The sequence below is a fragment of the Panthera tigris genome, chromosome F3 (assembly GCF_018350195.1).
Source record: "Panthera tigris isolate Pti1 chromosome F3, P.tigris_Pti1_mat1.1, whole genome shotgun sequence".
NCBI lineage: Eukaryota > Metazoa > Chordata > Mammalia > Carnivora > Felidae > Panthera > Panthera tigris.
Window position 1 is genome coordinate 34452870 of NC_056678.1, and position 21228 is coordinate 34474097.

A 21228-nucleotide genomic window follows, 5' to 3' on the forward strand; every position below is an offset into this window, starting at 1 on the left:
TCTGCCCAAGAGGCCTACGCGGACACAGCTCCCCACCTCCCTGTGGTCTTGGCCCTTGTCCATTCATTTATTTCCAGTAGGGCAAGTTCTGTGCCAGCTGCTTTTATTTGTGACAATGTATTTGACATCACTTGGTTCTTAAAACCACCCCCATTGGGGCATAAAGGTGACCTGGCTAGAAAGAGGTAGAGTCAGATTTTGGATCCCGGACTTTTGACCCTAAAGCTACCTGCATCTCACGGCTTTTAAGTTACCATGCAATTTCCTCGCGAGAAAATAGAACATGGTTTTCTTCGTGCCCTTACAGGCCAGTTGGCATAAAACCTGAAATTAACCAGTGAAAAAACCGAAGCCCAGAGGCCCTGTGTGACTCACCTGAGGTCATACAGCTGTTTGAGTGGGCAAAGTGAGACTTGGGCTTGTGTCGTGATGATTCTAACGATTGCAGTATTAGGCACCATACCGGGTATCCCAGTCAAGGAGATAAAGAGACTAAGGTTCAAAGTCAAAGGAACAAAGCCAAACCCACGCCATTCCCTCCTAGAGGAAACTGTTGCTTCAATATGGGTGCAAAGATTGCCAGACCCGAGTACATCCGGTGCTTACACTAATATGGCCTGTCCACCATTCATAAACTCCTTATGGTTTATTTCGCTTATTTACTGCCTAATTTGAGATTCTTTTATTGGGAATATGGAGACAAAAACAAAACTACAAGGTACCCACCACGGCCATGCAAAATAAGAACAAGTCTGAGCTTTTCTTTAGGATTTCTTAAGTTTCTATGAAATAGGCCTCCCGCAGTTGACGAAAGATCTTTTCCCATTTTATCTGGAGTGACGTGGTCCCGCTGTTCGTCTCAGAACAAGAGTAGGGTAACGTGAGAGACACAGCATTCTAGACTATAGTCATGTCTGTTGCTAACAGAGAGTAAAAAAGAAAGAAGGTAGGAGTGAACCATATTGGAAAAAGATATTTCCATCTCAACTATATATATATATATATATATATATTTTTTTTTTTTTTTTTTTTTTTTTTTTGAGAATAGAATCCCTAACAATTCAGTGAATTACAGCCCAGTAAATGAAGATAAGATTTGCATTGGGACTTTCTCATTGATGTCCCCGTAACCATCTACTGGTTTCTTTTGCCACAGAATCTATTCTTCAAGGGTACTGGCATATCAGAACACCTAAAAGAAAAGAAGCATTTTTTTGGGAATTAAATCAAATTTTCATTCCGGAGAAATATCTCCAAGAAGGAGAATGAGCACCATGTCTAGTCTCCCAGACCTGTTTCTGTGCAATTCTCACTTCACCTTGTAAGAAAATGCATGGAATCCATACCACAGATGTATTGAATTAGAACGGCAAGGGCGTTGCCACTGTTAAGCTTTGGTTCCCTGGTAGGCCAGCCTCTGCCCCGGTGGCACTATGGGATATCTCTGGTCAGTGCAATAAATGTTCATTTATTCATCCAACAAATGCCAAGCGCTACCCCCTTAGGTGTTGGGGCTATAGCAGTAAATAAGACTGATCAAAAAATCCCTGCCCACTTTGTTAGGTAAATAAGGAGATAAAAATAACAGGTCAGGTGATGAGAAGCACAACGATGAAACAAAAGCAGGAGAGGAAAGCCCACGGTGCCGTCAATAGAGGAGGGAGCTATGCAGCCCCTGGGAGCCAGTCCACCTTCTCTCTAACTGTTTGTGTGCCTCCTGATTGTCTGACGCCCGAATCAGGCAATCCCTGAATTGTCAGAATCCCGTTTGCCTCGACCAGTTGCATCTTGGCTCAGAGATCTTCATCTCTCAAAGGACTTCACGGAACTCAGCGGTGTCTACACTCCCAGACCTATGTGTCCGATGGCTTTCCAGCTTCCTTCTTTCTTTCTGGTGACCATTTCCTTGCTCTTACTTCCAATATTTCTCACTCTGCCTCCGCCCCAGGGCTTTCCTCCTTGGTCTCTATACATGAGCCAACGGTCCTGGCTTTGTCTTCCGTTTCCTGCCCCCCCTGCCTTGAACTTGGCGGCCCCCAAATTGCCGGAGAAGGGTCTCACTCCGCTCTGCTTCCTCCAGACCCCAGTGGTCAAACTCCAGCAGAGGGCTGTGCCTGGTACTCACACAAAGCTTGCTCTGGCACCTGTGTCCGCTATCTAATTGGAAAAGATTATTTCCAAATATCTTGAAGCAAAGAAATAGCCACTTCCTATGCATACACATACCCGTGGTGCTTTAGGAAGTCCTTCTCCGAAAAAGCATTGGACACAGCCTCCACCACGCTTTGTCGCCCCGCACACTGAAATTCGCTCACAGAGCCATACTCCCACGGCGGTGGGGCTGCCTTAGTTTTTCATCCATACGCCTAATGTGCTCGGAGTTTCTTCAAGTTCTTCCCCCTAACAATATCCTGCCACCGCCAAGGTCCTTGGGTTAATCGTACCTTCCTAATTTCATATAATTTCGTTTCTTAATCCACCTAAAGTATGTGTCCTTTAGAATCAGAATGCTGGTCTCCCCCGTCTGGAGATGTCATTATTACCAGATGCCTAAATGGCTTTCAGAGGCACTAATTACTTCACAGCCCTGTCCACCAGGGAAGCCTCATCCACTCTCTCGTCACAGCTATGGCTACTGTTGCTCGCAGACACCGTTGCCCGGATGACCCCAAGTACGCCTGTCCCTTTTGGCTAGAGGACTGCCCTTCTCAGACAAACCTAACTCCTGCTATCCACGGACTTGCAAAGCATCAGCTGTGGAGCGTTCGTCATGTGCTACAAATATCCACACTACTTCTCTAGGTAAGGAAACCTGCCTGGTGACAGTTATTGTTGAAATTTAATAATAGGTTATGCAAACTCTAAATGAGAAGACTTTACTTTTGTCTTTCACTGCACGTTACCTTTTATATGAGAGTTAAATTGGAGAACTGTTAGTTATACGGTTGATCCTGAATACACATGGGTTCAACTACTTGCTTTCGTTTCAAGAGTCGATTTACACTGGCCTGAATGTTTGCACTGGCTTCTGCACAAACCATAACTCCAACCCCTGTGGCACCACATGTTCTCATGTTTAAACAGTATATTTGGGATAAACAAGGATAGCACAGTGATAGGAAAAGCAAAGAAAGAATGTGAGTAATTTCGGCTTTGTTATTCTATGTGACCACTTGGAGTATTTATTTGTGTTTAATATTTAAAACAGTAAAACAGCGTCAACCATGAATTGTCTTACTGAACCTGAGCAATGCCTTTAAAGTGGAAATCTACTCGTTTTAATGAACTGTTGAAAACTAGAATATGAATTAAGAAAAAAAATGAAGTTTCATCATAACGTACTAGACAGTTATGCACATCAAATGTTATTTTTTCAGACTATCATCGAAGGATCAAAGTTCAAACTGTTGGGTAGATATGAAAGTTGGCGGTAAATAGTTTCGGGGTTTTGTCTGTTTTGTCTGGAGGGAACCTGGAGGAACTAGAAGCCATCGCAGGATTTGCTCATGATTGCTCTATAATTTTCGCAAAGAAACTTGAAGTGAGGAACGAACATAAAATGCCATTGGCCCGGTGAAGCTGATCCAAGAACAATGAAAACAGAAACAGATAAGGGACAGCGAATCAATAGCTCTATTTTGAAATATGTAGCGCCTTCGCTCTCACACGGAGCCTCATTTCATGATCGTTGCTGAAAATGATTGTGTTGCACAGAGCAAGGGGTATCGAAAAGCTGTATGCTCCAGGTTCCAGAGGAACCATAGAGTCGCTGTTGCTCTAATCTCCATTTCTCTAATTAATGTGAAACTGAGCACATTTTCGCCTTTATTGGTCACTCAGGCTTCTTCTTTTATGAAGTGGCTGCTGAATTCCGCGCCCATTTTCCTACACGGTTTTAATATCGATTTATGCAAATTTATTATATAGTCTCAGTATTAATCCTTTCACTGCCGACCCCCGAATTCCCAGATCATGCACCAATAATTGGGGAGATTATGTGAGGCTATCTATTTTTTTTTGTTCGGAATTATTAATTTTGCCGTATTGTGGAATTTGCAGTCTATGACAGCAATTCCTCGATATTTCTGAATTTCACATTTCTTGGTGAATTCTTTATTTTTTGTAATGACCTTACTTAGGGTCCATCATGTTTATTTTTGTTAGAGTTCGTTTTTTTTAATTAATATTATTATATCAGGGCTTCTACTTCCCACAAGACGGGGGTAACAATGACTGGGTTTTACCGTCCTTCCTGAAACAACAGCACAAGGCAAACCAAACAGACAAACCAAAGAGTGAAGCAATAATTTTCAAATCACCACACAGCAGGTAATGGAGAGTAGTGACTCCTGATAGATGGGAAACAGACGAAGTGAGAAATCGGTCCAGTTTACTGACTTGAGAGTTTCCAGGATGCGCTGCGAGGAGGAAAACCCCAAGTAGTTTGACAGACTCTCTGAGTGGAAGCAACAGAGCCACAAGGCAGGAGAGAACAAGGTGGCTGGGGTTCACAGGACAGAATACTGAAGAGCATCACGCAAAGAGAACCCCACAAAGCTTCCACTATTCAGCTGAATACTGAACAGTATAAGACTGTGGGAAAAAAATACCAGAGGCTGGGGAGAGATCCATCCAGAAACGATTAGAAAGAACATCGAGCAAAACTCAGAAGGACAGGGAATAGTTCCCTTTTCTGCCAACCAGACTGGAACATTTCATAATTATGGGCTTTTGGGTAGAGTACTATAAAGTATCTTGCCTCAGTGGTGGAGAATAATTCGTGTTAGACCAAGCACTGCTCTGGTCCCTCCTGACAAAGATTGAAAGTGAGACCCAAAAGGACCCAACTGCGTCACGATAACTTCACTCTATTCGAGAACAAAGTTCAAGGCTATTTTAGGAGTGCGAAACGATCCAGGACCCAAGGTAAAATTCATAATATTTGGCATCCAAGAAAAAAGAAACCACAAGGCATGAGAAGTAAAAGCATGTAAACCCAAATTCAAGAACGAGGGGAAGAAAACCAACTGAGAATGTGACATGACGGTGGAATTAGCAGACAAGACCTTGTAACAACTATAGTTGTGTTCCACACGTTTAAAAAGTAAGGTAGAATCGTGGAAGGTACAAAAAAGATACACACTGAACTTCTCTAGATGAAAAAACTAGTTTGTGAAGTGAAAAATACATTGTTTGAGATTAATGGCAGATTAGACATAGCAGAAATGATTAGTAAACTTGTATTGCCATCAAGTTAGACAGATAGATCAATGGAACAGAATAGAGTCTAGATATAGATCCACACATAAATAAACAACTCATTTTGACAAAAGTGCAAAACCAACTCAGTGGTCAGAGAATAGTCTTTTCACGGAATGGTGTTGGAAGAGTTGGACATTCACATGCAAAGCAAAAACAAAGCCAGACTTTGATCCGTATCTTGCACCAGGTACAAAAAATGACCTACGTGTAAAATCTAAAACTATAAAACTTATAAAAGAAAACAGAGAAAAACTGAGTTAGGCCAAGATGTATTAAATACGATGCCAAATGGATGCAAAAAGGAAAAAGAACCGATGAATTGATCTTCATCAAATATCTGAAAATCCGCTCTGAGAAAAGGATCATTAAGAATGAAAAGACAAGGGGCGCCTGGGTGGCTCAGTCGGTTGAGCGTCTGACCTCAGCTCAGGTCATGATCTCCCGGTTCGTGGGCTCAAGCTCCGCGTCAGGCTCTGTGCTGACAGCTCAGAGCCTGGAGCCTGCTTTGGATTCTGTGTCTCCCTCTCTCCCTGCCCCTCCCCTGCTCATGCTCTGTCTCTCTCTGTCAAAAATAAATATTAGGAAAAAAAAATTGAAAAAAAAAAAAAAAGAATGAGAAGAGAATTCATAGAGTGGAAGAAAATATTTGCAAAACATGAAGGACTTATATCCAAAATATGTAAGAACTCCCAAAACTCAATAATAACAAAACAACTCCATTTGAAACCTACAACAGAGATTTGAACAGACACTTTACCAAAGACAATACATGGATAGCAAATAAGCACATGAAAAGATGGTCAACATCATTAGTTTTAGGGAAATAGAAATTAAAACCACAATAAGATACCACTACCCAGTTATTAGGATAACTAAAATTAAATAATTGGTTGTACCAAGTGTTGGCAAGGGTATGGAGGAAGAGAACAGACATTGCTGTTGGGAATGTAAATGGTGCAAGCATTTGAGAAAATAGTGGTTTAGTTTCTTAAAATGTTAAACATTTACCTGTGCTCCAGGCATTCCATTTCTAGGCATTTATTCAAAAGAACTGAAAGTGGATGTCCATACAAAAGCTTGGACATAAATATTCTTAGTAGCTTTATTTGTAATAGCAAGAAATTGGAGCATCACGATCAGTCCATTCAAGGCCCTGGGTTGCTTTATGTGTATGTGTATGTATACACATGTAGGACACATATATGTGTGTATTCATTATCTTCCTTCCGTATTGTTATTCTGCACTCCCATTTTAGTTTGTTTGATGTATGTTACTTTCATGTGTTATCGTAGAATGTGAATAAGTGTTGTTCATGTATTTCTAATTTACATCAATCACATTGTGCTAGACTTCATTCTATATTCCACATCTCTCCCCAGGACCACGCTTCTAGGGTTTATCCACGTGACTATGCGTGCCTTTGGTATGTTTCTTCTCACATCCCTGCTAACGCTTACCCAGCTTTTCATTTTATTTTATTTTTTTTTTAATTTTTTTTTAACGTTTATTTATTTTTGAGACAGAGAGAGACAGAGCATGAACAGGGGAGGGGCAGAGAGAGGGGAAGACACAGAATCAGAAGCAGGCTCCAGGCTCTGAGCCATCAGCCCAGAGACCGATGCGGGGCTTGAACTCACGGACCGCGAGATCATGACCTGAGCTGAAGTGGGACGCCCAACCGACTGAGCCACCCAGGCGCCCCTTACCCAGCTTTTTAATAGTTGCCTACCTGATATGCGCAGAGCGATGTATCATTGTATTAATGCTTCTTTCTGATTAGCGATGATTGCCTTCTGCAAATGATCTGTTCACATCTTTTACCCGATTTCTCTTGGGTTTCAATATTTTCTAGTGGATGTATAGATATTTCTCATCTATTTTGGATATTTAATCCCTTGACTTTTTTTCATCAACGTTGATTAACTTTACACACTGGGTCCTACCTTAAAGAAGTTCTTAAACGTCTTTGAATCCAATCCGTCAACATTTCACCTTCCAATGTCTTACCTTTAAGAGTTTAACAGTTTTAAACAAGTCCTAGGTCACAGATATAATTATGATTAAATGACTTGCCTTCCACTGGTAAACCCTTGCTTAATCTGGAAGTCCTCGTCTGACTTTTATGTAGGGATCAATTTTATTTTTCTTCACAGGTGAGCCAGGTTTGCCAATAACCCTACCCTTGTAGCCTCCACAATTGCTTATCAAGTTCTCGTGTGCACGTGGGGCTCTGAGGCTCTAGTCTTTTCCATTGTTCTCTTTGTTTTTTCGTAAAGTAGTGCCATACTGTTTTCACTGATGTGGCTTTGTAGTGGACTCACAAGACACCTTGTAATGAAAAACGTCTTTTTGCTGTTTTTCAAGGTTCGCTTAGCTACTTGCAAAACTTATTTCTATAAACTTCCAAAGAAATGTATTCATTCCTTAAAAAACGCAGCTGGCCTGTTTATTGAAATTGAATTTATAAATGAAATTATAATTAGTGCCCTTGTGCTATGTTCATCATATCTCGTTCATGAATATGTAAGATATTTTTGCCTGTTCTCAGAGCTTCCTTTGTGTCCTTTAAAATATTTCTTTTACTTTTTTTATGCTTAGATATGCATCCTTTATTATTTATGTGTTTATTTATTTGTTTACTTTTATTTAAATTCAAGTTAGTTAGCAATGAGTGTGGTCTTGGCTTCAGGAGTAGAACCCAGTAATTCATCCCGGTGGATATGGTACCCAGTGCTCATCCTGAAAAGTGCCCTCCTTAATGCCCATCACCCATTTAACCCATCCCCCCCACCCACATCCCCTCCAGCAACCTTCACGGTTGTTCTCTGTATTTCAGAGTCTTTTATGGTTTGCTTCTCTCACTATTTTTGTCTTATTTTTCCTTCCCTTCCCCTATGTTCATCTGTTGAGTTTCTCAAATTCCACATATGAGTGAAATCATATATCTGTCTTTCTCTGACTCATTTCACTTAGTAATACTTCTAGTTCTATCCATGTTGCTGCAGATGGCAAGATTCCATTCTTTTTCATCCCCGAGTAACATTCCATTGTATTTGTATACCACATCTTCTTTATCCATTCATCCATCGATGGACATTTGGGCTCTTTCCATAATTTGGCCATTGTTGATAGCACTGCTATAAACATTGGGGTGCACGTGCCTCTTCAAGTAAGCACCTTTGTATCCTTTGGATAAATTTCTGGGAATCTAATTGCTGGATCATAAGGTAGTTCTATTTTTAATTTTTTAAGGCACCTCCATAGAGTTTCCCAGAGTGGCTGCACCAGTTTGCTTCTAATATGTTTCTATTTTCTTCATCAAAATCTTGTGTACTCATTGTAAATTCCTTGATCCTCTTTTGTTGTTGTCACTCTTGTGGGTGGCATTTTATTTTCAGTAGTTTCTTGACGTATTTTTATGAGGCGATCTTTAACCTAGTGACCTTGCTATTCACCTTCATTACAAAATGCTTCCTGTTAATTTGTGCATTTTCTATATAGATGATCATCTTGTCGGTGAATATTGACAATTTTACCCCCTTCGAATCCTTCAAGTCCTATTTCTTTTCTTTCCATACGACATCAGCCAGGACCATTAGTAATAGCAATCATCTGTGAATCCCAGGTCTCAAAGTAAAAGTGTCTAAAAATTCTCCATTACGTATAATGTTTGCTTGATATTTTTGTCAAGTTAGAAAGGCCCCTTTTACTCCTGGTTTGCTAAATTTTTATTATACATGTGTGTGATTTTCTGTATCAGATAAGATCATCAGCATTTCGAAGACACTATTTCATTACCTTTGGGCATCTTTTGTTGTTGATAGGATATTGCTATCAACATAGTTATCATTTCTTTGTAGATAATCTGATTTTCTTTCTAGTTCATTTTAAGAGTTTTTCATTTCCGATCTGAAATTCCCCTACAGTGTACCTACATTAGGATGTTTAATTTATCCACTTTGGTTTCTGAATTCTTCCTCACTCTGCAGACTCCCATACTTATTCAGGTCTGGAAAGTTCCCCTTAATTATTACATCTCCACCATTCTTTACTTCTGGAATTTCTTCTTCTCCTTCTTTTTTTTTTTTTTTAAGGTGGGAGTTACACAGGTGTTTGTTCTTTCTATCTATCATCTATCTATCTATCTATCTATCTATCTATCTTTTTACGGTTCTCTTTATTTGTTCAAGCTATTTTTTTAAATTAATCTTTACCACCATGTGGGGCTCAAACTCACAACCCCAAGATCAAGCGTCCAACACTCTACTGACTGAGGCAACCAGGCACCCTACAAAATTTCTATTACACAGTTTTTGAACTGCCTCTATTTTTCCTCCTTACATCTCTTGTTCACATTTTTCATCTCTTTACCTCTTTATAAATCATTGCGCCAATTTCTTTAGCTATATCTTCAAGCTTTTTAGCTCAATGTTGTTTTAATGCAAGAAGATTAATTTCTACGACCAACTTATGTACTCACCGCTAGAAGTTCTTTGTGAGTTTTCATATTTGATTTCCTATACACAGAAACAAGAGACTGTGGAAAGTTGACTCATCTGTGCACAGCCACGGGGGACCTGCTAAATCTGGAAAATGCTTTAGGGGAAATTGAGAATCAATTGAAGGAGCAACACAATGAAAGGGAGCTTTAAGTAAAACAAATGTCAAGTTTCCTCTGATTTGTGACAAGTAGGACACAAATGGCCCATTAAAATGTACTTGGAGGACAATTTAGCCCTAGAAATATATACACCTGCTGTAAAAATACAACCAAAAATATTCCCCTAGAAAAGAATTTGTTTTTGTCTTTTTTATCTCAACCCAGATTCAACAGGTCAATGGCTTTTCAACGCCCTAAATGATTTGTACTTTTAGTATGCGTCCATCCAACTGAGATTCCAACAAATGGGCCAACATACACGAACTGCAGTCTGTTCCTCTTTGGAAAATCCCTTCTGATCCCCGCGCAACAAGTGGCAGAGTGGACACCTGGTGACATGAGCTGGGATGAGAACGAGCACCTGGAAAAAAATCATACTCTTCCCCCCAAATGATAGTAAATTGGGGAGGGCTGGGTTCTTTATCAGTGGCTTATTAGTAACAAAAAGTTATGTAAAAATCAGTTGTGTGCAAATTTGGCAAATATTTATTGTGAGAAAAGAACTCTGAAAAATAAAGTTCCTAGGAAATCCAGCTAAAGTCCTTCTGTTATCTAAAAATAAAAGCAGTGTAAAAGAGTACCCAAGGATTCAAAATAATTTTATCATTCACAAAATTATGCAAATGCGATGTGTACTTATCAAAAAATGTGAAATTAAGTTGGAGATACCTTTTTTGGGAAATTGGTTTAAATTACTTAAAAAACTCCTATCTGTGGCAGAAATATGTTTATAAAATGAGATCCTCAAAGGGTTATAAAGAGCCTTTTTAAAAGAGTTGAATTTTAGAAGAACTAGGCAAATTGATTAGCAAGGGACTGGTTTCAGCCAAATTGCTTTCTGGCAAACTGATCACCAGCCCATTTCAACAAGGAGAAGGTAATTTTTTTTAAGCTACACCCATTGGACTTTCATTGTTTGTTTGTTTGTTTTAAATGTGTGTTGGAGGTTGATATTTGACATATGTGAGTAGCATGTGAGAGGTAGGGAGTTAGCCCACTTGGCCGGAGAGAAGTGGGGTTCTTCTACTGAGCCACATCAGAGCAGACCTGGGAAGATGTAAAATTTTTCATTGATTGAAATGAGGATATAGAGGGAAAAATAAAGGTTAGGACAAAGCATCAAAGAATCCCAGATGCATGTGTAATGCGATAACAAGGTAGGAGAGGACCTAAGATATCTCAAGGGTAGAGGCAGTGCTCACAAGGAACCCCTGGGTCAGAGACTGGAGCCAGAAGTGAGAAAGGAATTATTACTGAGAAGAGATGCAAAGAACAGATACTAAGAGCAGAGAAGAGTAAGCCCAGGAGTCCTACAGCGAAAACCAACTGCCCTTAGCTGTTTTGGTAGAAAATGTACCTGCAAATTTAGAACGGCTTTGATCAGAAGCCAAACATGGCAAAGAGGTGCCATGAGTATATGATGAGTGGACTGGTTCACGGCGGGTGTGGACCAGATGCCTCACATGTCTGAGTCTTGGAAGCAAACCTTTGAGCTAACGGACAGCGGTAGAGGAGAGCGCCTGGAGAAAACTGTAATAATATTTTCATTACAAAATGGTTTTGATTATTTTGATCCGTTGGCAAACTCAAGTTCTATGTGGTAGGGGCAAGAAGCGGGGAGAAGTGTGTATTCAAAAAGCCAGTGGCCACCAACGTAGCCTGAGTTGAAGACACCTCTCCATTGACTCTCTTAGGTGACAGCAGTGATTCAGAAAGTGAGCCCCTCGCTGCTGTGAGTTACCCGCGTGTAATCAGCACTCCGCAAGGGAGCTTATCCTGTTTCCATCCCCTGTCTCCCCTGCCCTGTTCCCACCCATTCTGACTTTGGTAGCCTTTGTCTGAGCACCCACAACATCCTCTCTCCGTGTCTGTCTTATATGTGCAGTGATCATTTATTTACCTCTTTCTCTCCTTCATTACACTATGAGCTTCTGAAGGGCAGGGACTTCTGTCCTTCATCTTTGAAACCCCAGGACCTAGCCCAGTGCCCGGCCTACAGAGACGACGACGAATGAATGAAGAGACATAGTTGGATGAATAAAAGGGTGGAGAGAGGAGCGCCTCACATGCATCCACATAAACACACACAGATGCAAACAGCCGGGCTCACAGGCTCCTTCTGTGCTCCTCTGATGCTCGTCCCAAGGTCAGACCTCTCTGTGCTGTTGAAAGTAATCCTAGGAGAGACTGCTTTCAGCTGTCAACAGTTCCAGCTCATCATGTCTCTAACTGTCGTGTTTAATATCAGCCATGCGAATTTGGAGTGTCGTCAGACATTCCATCCCCATCTCTGGCATCTGTGTCCATCCTTCCAACCTCTCCTCCTTGGTGGTTGCTTGGCATTTTCTCTCCATTAAGAGGAGGCCACCGATGATTTGCTTTCTTGCGGTGTTTACTTTATGTCTTTGTCCAATAGCTATTTGTCACTTTTATTGTATTTTTCTCCCCCTCTGCATTCATCTATAGATGAGGCTTCAGCCTTAGCATTTGCTTTCAGAAAAGATGACAGGGTGCCTTCCGGACCTAGATATGTACGGCCCTGGTCCCTACCGAACCCAGCTACGTAGGAAGCAGAACATTTGCACACCCATCAGGGACCGTAGAAATTTAACACTGTGCACTGAGTACACACTCCTCAAAGCCGTTTCAAAAGCATTCGTGCAATTGAGTCTCACAAGGCTAATTTAGGACAGGTGTCATCCTCTAAAAATAGATCCGAGTTTTGAAAAGAGCAGTCGGGCCTAATTTGGGCTGGAGCTCTTTCTACCTGCCAGTGGGACTATCGGCAGGTCACTGCTGACCCTGAGCCTCTTTTTTCCCACCTCTTCCACGGTGATAAGTAATACCTATCACTTTCCTATCTTTTAAGTCAGAACAAGTATATAAAATAGCATACGCTTAACTACTTCACACGATTTTGAGAAGGCTCGAAGAAGATTGCCTGGATGAAAGAGTTTTTGAAGTCATGGGGCATTATCAAAAAAAGATGGGGATGGTCATTACTAAAGCATTATTATTATGTATAATATATGGGGAAATTCTAGGGATACAGGCAATTTTTGATGATCAGAACCCAAGTCTCCTAACTCCCATTCCAGAGGTTTTCCCTCCCCGTTGTGCTACCTGTGCCAATACTGAGAGAGGCCTGTAAGGCGCCTCTTTGCACCAGCGCAGGGGGGCGGGGGGGGACAAATGTCATCTTCCCACCCCCACCCAGCCTTCCACTTTCTGGGTAGAGAAGCCTTGGCTCTCTTTCTCTCCATGTCAGTGCCTCTTGGAAGAGGTGTCGGACCTGAGCACCTATGACCCACCTGACGAGTCACCATACAGCCAGCCCCGAATTCTGCTCAAGGGCACAGTACGGAAAATCACATCTGCCTCTTTCTTTTTCTTTTGGTTTTCTCCGGCCTCTCAGTCACGGCTCCCAGACCTGGCTAGTTTTCTGACTCGCTGAATGATTCGGCTCTCTCAAAAGCGCGTCCGCTTACCGACAGATTTCCTTTCTGGCAAATACTTCAGGGGTTGCCATCTGGGGGCTTTCTCTAAGGTGACGTTTGCCATCACTGGGGCTACCTGTTTCGTGAGCGCGTTTACATAATAGGCCACAACCGGCCTGAGAGCCACAGCGAGAAGCAAACCGTGGCCCGTGAACGGATTGCGGAAGGAGAGTGACCTCAGAGAGCAACGTGAGGCCAAGACACTCCCGAGCAAACAAAATGAAATTACATTTTCTCGATTCCGAAGGAGCTTGATGGAAACATCTTAGCCTCACATCCCGTTGCTCTCACCAGATAGTCATGAAGCTGGCTCTGTGGATAAAAGCCGGCACATCTCCCCTCCCTAATTGCATCAGCTTGACCCTCTCTTCTGATTAAATGCTTATAATTTTTCTCCCAGCATGTAATTTTTTAATTATAATATGTTTGAAGAACATCAAAATTATTTGGCTGTTTGCAGGGTGATTGTTGACAGCAGAGTCAATTCGTTTCTTCTCTGATGTGCTGAGCACCCAGTGGGTGCCTGTGAAATGGTAATTGATGATGGAGGTAGAGACGTCCCTGCGGATGGGTGATGGGCTCACGGGCACTTATGTGTGGGGAGGAGAAGGCCCCACCCTCTGGCCCCAGTGGGTGCTAACTTCCTGCCTCTCCGTGCCTTTGCGGTTGTATGAAAGAGAATACTGGATTATGTAACCGTGCTCTTACTCACTGTCGAGAAATTTCTGCTGAAAGGCCTCCAATTAGCGCAACTGGTCTTCCCTGGGTTTGGGGATGGGATACCGTGCTCTTTCAAGAGAAAGATTCTGTTTGGGACATACTTCCTTGTCATAGGTTTAAGAAATCTGAAACCAAGTAAAATACATTATTTTCTGGGGAAAAAAAAACAACAAAAAACAGAAAAACATAAAAAAAAAAAAAAACAAAACACCACCTAATGAACAAAACCCACCCAGAATTCTGGAATGATGGGGTGACAAGAAGAGAAGAGAAAAGATAGACATAGGGGGGAAAAAAGAGTCTCTGCAAGGGATACAAAAGAAGACCAGGCTTCGGTCTCCAAATTTCAGTGGTAGGTGGATAACTGGTTGGCCTCAAAAGAACAGTCCTCAGATTCTGCCTCACCACCTATCCGCCGGGCAACTTTGGGTAATACATTTATCTTCTCTAACCCCCACTTTCCTCATCTAGAATAGCGATGACGGTGCACCTAACCGCACACACAGTGATGCTTCCATGAAACGCTATTTGTAATAGAACATAGCACACTTCTCCACACAGTGGCTTGGTAATGGGCAACAGCCGCTAAAATATCCAGAAGTTTCTGAACCAGCATCAAGGCGCAGCCCTCTCCCTGTGAAAACTGTAAACACGGTTTAAATTCACAACAGTCTGAACCTCTCTGGGTCGGTCCTTTCTAGAAGCAGGTGGGTGGACAAGACGCCCTCTGCAGGGTTTCATCTGAAGAAGCTACTGGTCCCCATCTCCGAAGGCACGACCTTCCGCGTCCGTTACCTGCTTTTCTGATCTGTGTGGGAGGTTTTTTTGTTGTGGTTGTTTGTGTTTTTTGTTTTTCCTGGAGTCAGCCACATGACCCTCAGACCTGAAAAGGATACTGAATTGCCAATTCAATTTACCTAAAACTGGTGGAGCCTGAAAGCCTAGCCTACATTGACATACAACTAATCTAATACAAATTGATTTTGGTTTTAAATCCAAGCAAGTCAAGAAATTGCTGTGGATTTTTCCAAAACACAAAGGACCTCGCTTTGCTACATCTGCAGAGCCTCTGACTTAGCTTTCTGGGTCCTGGTCTTTGAAATCCTATTCATGTGCCCCATAGCTGGGGCTGCTACCCCCATTCCCTCGAGCACCTCCCGCGACAAATGCCGAGGATTTAAGGAGCTAAAGCTCCTTACGCTACACCACCCTTTTCTTGCCCTTGGTGCCAGTTTGGCACTATCTTTGAACCTGAAATCTGCTCACTGACTCCATAACCATGCATGATTGTCTGGTAACTATATCCTTGGGTGTGAGCCCTTATCCAGAGTAACTTGTGACTAACTCGGGTCCTCTAGAACTGAGACTCTGGACTATTTGTGGCCTCTATTTCCATCAACAAGGACCGACCTCCCAAATTCTGGGACAGAGATCAGAGCCCCACCACTCAGGACCCTTCCGCACTGCCAACTGTCTGCCTGTTTGCTTGGGTTTCTTCCACCTCCTGACGTGGGTCTCCTTATTCTCTAACTCATTTCAGATTTCACAGACACTGGCCTCTTGCCCAAACCAGCTGTTATTACCTGTTGACAAAGAACTCTCCAAAAGCATTTTTACTGAAGTATCCACAAATCAATTTAGTCTGGATTTCCAGATACGAAGGCAAGGATGGGATTCAGATGTGACCATCTGGGGGGACCGTGGCAAGAAAGATTGCTGGGTCGCACGTTTGTGGCTAATTAGAAGTCCTATGTTAACTTTTCCGAGGATATGTCCAAATGTAGCCAAATAATAATAATACCGACTGAGTGAAGTCATAGTGATGAAACGTGGTAATTAATGACATAATTATCACTGAACGCATGATGACTGTAGTCTTATGTTTTTTAAAAGCTTGAATCAGCCAGATGGGAAACGGGCCAACTGAACAGGGTCAAAACCTAGGAGAACCAGCTAACTGAGGTGCAGCCAGGCCCAGGAGGAAGGATACCTTCAGTTACGGGTTTCAGAAAGACGTGTGGTCCAGTAGATAGCCCTCCTTACGTGGAAACTGTGGCAACAGCCAGCCCACATCAGGCTGCATGTGGAAATCCAAACAAGCATTCAGGCAGGCAATAAGTCAGCAAGGGGACAACGGAAAGGTCTTGGATCTGAGAAACGGATAAGGGTTCCAGGCCCTTATTGTATGGAATAGTCATTCTTACATTCTCACGTGTGTAGGAATTATGTAGAAGGCTAATTAAAGATGAAGCGTTTTTGTCATCATCTACAGTGTTGTTGAATCATTAAGACTGACTCGGGACATTTCTAACAAGTTCTTTGGATGATTCGGATGTTAATGGCTTCAAGACCACTCTCGGGGAAACGTGAATGCCGAGAGACAGAGAGACAACGGCAAGCAATCCCAAGGACTGGAGGAACCAGGCCACTCAGAAAAGTCCATCAGAGGAGGACTCAGGCCCAAGGATTCAGTTAGCGTGACTGCAGTTCTAGAAGTCTGAGCTCAGGAAACAAAGCAAACCCCCTTATCCTTTTGATTATTATGGGAATCAAGTCACTCTGGAGGGGGTATGGTAGGTTTCAGGAATAAAATGAGTCAAATGTCCATGAAAAAAATGTCTTTTCTAACTCAAGAAAAGTAACGATTATTTTTCCCCCAAATCTGATGCTGTTTGCCTTTTCTGTCTTCCATTCATTCAGGGAGACGTTCATTTCTTCATTTATGTATTAAGTACATCTTGATGGCTGCCTCTTTTGCTCCAACTATGATCTTGCTCCTGAATCTAAGAACTATACCTAAACATCCTCCTAAGAACTTGATATGTACAAAGTCTGACTCATCATATTTCTTTTCATCTCCAAATTAACTTTCCCTCCTAAATTTGAATTCTTCAAAGGATCAAGAAAGAAAACGAGAGTCTCTTTTTATATCTCTGTGCCATGGACTAGAATTCCAAGAAGTTTACTCATATTTGCTATGACAAGTGGCAGAGGGGCAAGGGTTTTCTGGCCATTTCCCACACCTCGAAACGGAGGCTCAGAGAGGGTGCATGGAGAGGTAGAGGTATGCACCCTGCCATGCTGATTCCCAGATGAGGGTTCCTTCCCTTTGGCCCCCCCACTGGTGAACTGAGTGTCCCTGATGTGGTTTGGACGCACAAGGAAAGGCTCCGTTTCTGTCACCCGCAACAATAGCTTGATGTAATACCTCAAATTCTGCTACAGCAATTCATTCTTTAGAAAACTTATTTTTCAATGCAAATAAATGCCATTGCCAAAGGAACTAATGACAGTTAATCTGGGTGTTTTTTTTAAGTGTATTTATTTATTTTGAAAGAGAGAAAGAGGGCAAGCGCTCACAAGTGGGGAAGGGGCAGAGAAAGAGAGAGAGAGAGACAGAGAGAGAGACAGAGAGAATCCCAAGCAGGCTCCTCCCTGTTAGCACAAAGCCTGACATCAGACTCCATCTCACGAACCCGGAGATTATGACCTGAGCCGAAATCAAGAGGTGGATGCTGAAACGACAGAGACACCCAGGTGTCCCGACAGCAAAAGTTTTTTGAACCCAGGACTCCTGGCAATCCTCCTGACTACCAGAGTTGCCAAGACCCGCCAACTCTCGTCAGCCATTCCTGCCAGCTTTTGTCAGAGGAACCCTTTTATTCCCCCGGGAAGTTTAAGAGGTTCCATGCCAAAGCATTTATTGGAAAGGGACTTCACGTTCAGAGTGTTAAAAATCATTTTGATCTTTGAATACAAACTAGTGTTAAGTTTTTTTTTGGAAACTTACGGCATTAAGGTATCCATGGTCATTGTCAACATCTTGGACGATGCAAGTTATTGCTTTCTTTCCACAGTGACCACTATCTCCGAGGAAAGGAGGTTCTGAACGGGTCAATGTCACTTTGAAGGTGATGTGAGGAGGAAAAGGCTCATCTATGACTTGTTGCTTCGAAAAGACTTAGAAGACGGGGACCATTCTGGACAGATCTGGATAGCTCTGTTTGGGGCACTGACAGCGAACAGGGAAATACTGCCTGGTGGGGAGAAGGTCAGAATGAATGCCTAAGAGAAGGAGAGTCTCCTTTTCTGTGCTTTTGCTTGGTCGTCTTATTATGAAGAGGATACAAATGGTTTTCAGCACAGATGTCAGCTTCTGAGGGCCAGAAAGTGAGAGTCCGCGATTAAAGGAAAAATCATTTTCTTCGTGGGGTGGGGAGGCTGGTATCTGGGTTGGACAACGATGCTGATGAAATCAACCAGATCCCTGCCCAGCTCCTCACTTCCGGAGTCTGGGTAAGAGGCAGAGGGTGCTGGAGTCAGAACGCCTGGGGTTGTTCTAGCTCTGGCAATTACCAGGCGACTTCTGTGCCATGAAAGAATTAGACCAGATTTTTTCTCTAAGTTCCCTTAGAGCTCTAAGCTCTGTTATAATTCACACACGGGCAGAAAAACTTCCCAGGGCTTCCCACTCTCTCCTCCACCTCTGATCCCCTCTACCAAATAGGCTCCAAGAATAAGAAATCTGCCCCTCCCCACCCACCCACCCCCACCTGCTGTGGACCAGCTTCTCCCCTGCTCGTGTGGGCACGCGTTAGTGCACGTGCACCTGGGTGCCAGGTTAAGCCCTTGTCCCCGCGCTCCCTCGGGAGAGATGAAACCAGGGCTCCGTGAAGCAACCCGGGCACTCAGTCCCGCTCACTCAGATGGAGACCAAATTTGAATGGCACGGCTCATTAATCTGCACCCTCCAGGGGAGTCTCAGTGTCCACGTGGGAGTGCGACTTCGGTGGCCCTGGCCAGGTCATCGTCTGACCCACCAAACCCTTCTTCCTCTCTATTGTCCCCTGTAGATGAGGTGCCCCCATCTTGCCCCACCTCCCCCTTCTCCCAGCCTGGTCTGCGGGGAAGGGTCGCTGGTGACCGGGAGATGATGTCAGAGCAGGACAGGGGCACGGGTCAAACGGAGGCGGAGGCGGCACCTTCGATCCAGCCCAGAGCAGAGAGCTCCACCGCCGTAAACAAGCTGCTGCCTGGGGATTCTGCATCCTGTTAACTCGGCCTCCCTCCCTTGCTTGCTCAGCTCTCCCGTGGGTGGTCCAGCTGAAACCTGTGGTTTGGAGAGTGTCAAAGAGCTCGTATGTGTAAACACAGCCTTCTGGCCAGCGGAGGCAGCGCTCACAAGCGAGCCAGGCCAGGAGTTCCTGGCTCCTATTCCTCTTCCCTGCTTGCTCAGGCAGGTCTCTCTTGGTGAACCGGACGGGTTGGCCTCCAGATCTCAGGTCGTGAGAGCCACGGCTTCTGAAGGATGTGAGAGTTGGCCTTGGCCCTTCCTCTCCTTCCTCCGCCATCCAACCAGCTGCCTAGCGCTGCGAATTCACTTTCCTAAAGTTTTCTCAAGTCTGCCCACTCTGCTCCGTCCCCCCTGCCTCTCAGCTCTTCTCACCCCCTTCTGCAGACTTGACCTCTCCACCAGCTTCCCTGTGCCAATGTCCCTCTTGAAAAATCCATTCTTGGCTTCATCGTGCAAGCGTCCAAATAAGCAAAGGCAATCATGGGACTCCCCAAGGGCAATCGCGAAACCCATGGGAAAACATCCGGTGACCCTCCTTTGTCTACACACACACACACACAGACACACAAAGGCCAATCTCCATGTAGCCTACAGGGCCTTGGGCAGCCTGGCTCTAAGTCTGCCTCCATAACAACGGCAGTGGGGGTGGCTGGGGGGCTAAGGGAGCAGCAGGTCCCCAGATAACCAATGGGGCATTTTGCAAATGCAAAATATTTTTAAAAATCAGACGCAGCTAATGTGTGGCTATTGTCCAGCGTGCCCGCTCCCTTAAACCTCCTCACTTCCGTAGATGCCCTTCTTCTGCAGAAAGTGCTCTTCTCATTAATTTTCTTCTCTGCCATTCCCAACCCAGCCCAGTGGCCTCCTCGGAGTCAAATCTCCCCTGCACGAGGCTGACCGCTCCCTCCTCGGAGTCCCCAGGGGCCTTGCAGCATCCCCGTGCTGACTGCACTGCCCCGTGACTGCAAACACGCCTGTCTCCTCGCTGGGTCGCAGCTCCTCGGGAGGCAGGCACTGTCTGCGAGTCAGCCCTATGTTGTGTCTTCCGCTGTGCTTGGGGCTTGTTTCCCTCAGTGTTCAGTTTCCGTGGGGGACAGAGGAGGACTCCGCGATTGGAAGGCGGGAGTTCAAGTACGAAACATCGACCTGCGAAGTGAGGTGCGGGGCGCCACGGGGGGTCTCGGCTTACTCCAGAAGAGGAGAGCTTCGCTTCTCCTCCTCTCACCCACTCAGCATGGGGTGGGTCTGAGTGCAGAGCAGAAAGCAAGGACCTCTGAAAACGGTGGGCTGTGGGGAAAACTAAGCCTCCCTCCTCTGGGGCTGAGGAGCTGGCCGTTATTTAAGCCCCGCGGTTGCAATTTTGATCTTGTCTTCTTCTCGGCTCCTGGCTGATGGTGGAGCATAAAGCAGGCTCGGTCAGGCTGGATGCACACGCTGTTCTTTTCCAATGGGGTGAAAACCCTGGCACTTCCTTGACCCCAGGAGGTAAGTTGAGGCAAACAAGCTCTAGCTGATAAGACCCTGTTGAACTTCGCCTCATTCACCGGGATCTGTCACGTACCTCCGGGTGTATGTCACCGCCCCTCTCTGCGTCTACCCCTGTTCCCCGGTCTTCAAGCTCCCCCTTCTTTTCTACTCACCCCCCACCCCCAGTGTCCATTCAGTGCATCCCAGCCGTGTGCACTGAGGACAGGCCCGACAGCCACCGAGCCTCACGGCCTTGTCTGCACCGTGGGAAGGGTAACCATATTCTCTACCTCAGAGCCTTCTTGCGCAGAGAGCAAAGACTGATCAAGCCCTTAATGCAGATAAATATTACATAATCATAGTGGGCGGAAACTCCTTCCACGCTACCGGGATGCTTTAGACACTTTTCAAGCTGCAGTCGTTTGAATTTCTCTTCCCAGCTCATACAACCAGATTTCCCCAAATTGCCACCTTCAGGAGCAGCTCCTGTCTTCCGGTCACCTTCCTAAGTACCTTCTGCAGGAACACATCATTCTGTTGTCTGCCT